Below are 1,941 nucleotides of genomic sequence, written 5' to 3'. Positions count from 1 at the left end.
TTCCCTCTGAGTCAGCGGGGAAATGAACCAAAACGGCCGCTTTTTGTCCCAAAAACCAGCCCCGGCCTTTCCCATGGGAAAAAAACACTCTCCCAAAACGGGGGAAAAACAGGAAAAATTACCCCAAAAAAGAGACCAAAGTGGGTCGAAACGGCCGCTTTTTGACCCAAAACCAGCCCCGGCCTTTCCCATGGGAAAAAAACACTCTCCCAAAACGGGGGAAAAACAGGAAAAATTACCCCAAAAAAGAGACCAAAGTGGGTATTTTTCACCTCAAAAATGTTCAAAATCTTTCCCCGGCAGAAAAAAAAATGAGGGAAAATGTGGAAAAAAACAGAGAAATGGTCAAAAAGTGGGAGGAAATGACCCCAAATGGCTGGTTTTCGACCCAAAATGGCTGGTTTTCACCCCAAAATACCCAAACTTTTTCCCAAGGGGAACAAAATGGGGGAGAAATGGGAAAAACCAGGAGAAAAGTAACAAAAATGACAATAAATGACCCCAAATGACTCTTTTTTGACCCAAAATGGCCGTTTCCTTTCACCAGGAGGAAAAAAATGAGAGATAATTGAGGGAAAATGGGAAAAGGGGAAAAAGGGGAAAAAAAGTGACAAGAAATGTCCCCAAATGGCTGTTTTTCACCCCAAAACGCCCATCTCTGTTCCCTTAAGAAATAAAACGAAGCGAAAATGAGGAAAAATGTGTGGTTTTTATTAGTCCGGGCACTTTTTTTGGGTGGTTTTCTCCCGATTTTGGTGTGAGGAAAGGGGTGGGGGGGGGTGGGCAACCAGAGCCCAAACCCCATCAAGGGGGGGTTCCCAAAACCAGCCCCGGCCTTTCCCGTGGGAAAAAAACACTCTCCCAAAACGGGGGAAAAACAGGAAAAATTACCCCAAAAAAGAGACCAAAGTGGGTATTTTTCACCTCAAAAATGTTCAAAATCTTTCCCCGGCAGAAAAAAAAATGAGGGAAAATGTGGAAAAAAACAGAGAAATGGTCAAAAAGTGGGAGGAAATGACCCCAAATGGCTGGTTTTCGACCCAAAATGGCTGGTTTTCACCCCAAAATACCCAAACTTTTTCCCAAGGGGAACAAAATGGGGGAGAAATGGGAAAAACCAGGAGAAAAGTAACAAAAATGACAATAAATGACCCCAAATGACTCTTTTTTGACCCAAAATGGCCGTTTCCTTTCACCAGGAGGAAAAAAATGAGAGATAATTGAGGGAAAATGGGAAAAGGGGAAAAAGGGGAAAAAAAGTGACAAGAAATGTCCCCAAATGGCTGTTTTTCACCCCAAAACGCCCATCTCTGTTCCCTTAAGAAATAAAACGAAGCGAAAATGAGGAAAAATGTGTGGTTTTTATTAGTCCGGGCACTTTTTTTGGGTGGTTTTCTCCCGATTTTGGTGTGAGGAAAGGGGTGGGGGGGGGTGGGCAACCAGAGCCCAAACCCCATCAAGGGGGGGTTCGTGGTGCCCCCCAAGTAGAAATCCTGGGGGTGGGACCTCAACCGTGGTGGAACCTCAACCCCTTGGAGATGCCACCACTTGGGGGGCAGGAGAAGGACCCCAAAAAAGTATCTCGAGGGGGTTCTTGGTGCCCCCCAAGTAGAAATCGTGGTCTTGGGGGGCTCCACCTCAACCCCCTGGAGATGCCACCACTTGGGGGGCAGGAGAAGGACCCCAAAAAAGCATCTCGAGGGGATTCTTGGTGCCCCCCAAGTAGAAATCGGGGTCTTGGGGGGCACCACCTCAACCCCTTGGAGATGCTGCCCCACGGAGGACCCCAAAACCCCATCAAAAGGGGGTTCTTGGTGCCCCCCAAGTAGAAATCGGGGTCTTGGGGGGCACCACCTCACCCCCTTGGAGATGCTGCCCCACGGAGGACCCCAAAACCCCATCAAAAGGGTGTTCTTGGTGCCCCCCAAGTAGAAATCGTGG

Source organism: Calidris pugnax, unplaced genomic scaffold (genome assembly GCF_001431845.1).
Source record: "Calidris pugnax isolate Ruff unplaced genomic scaffold, ASM143184v1 scaffold1001, whole genome shotgun sequence".
Taxonomy (NCBI): domain Eukaryota; kingdom Metazoa; phylum Chordata; class Aves; order Charadriiformes; family Scolopacidae; genus Calidris; species Calidris pugnax.
This window is presented reverse-complemented; position numbering follows the sequence as displayed.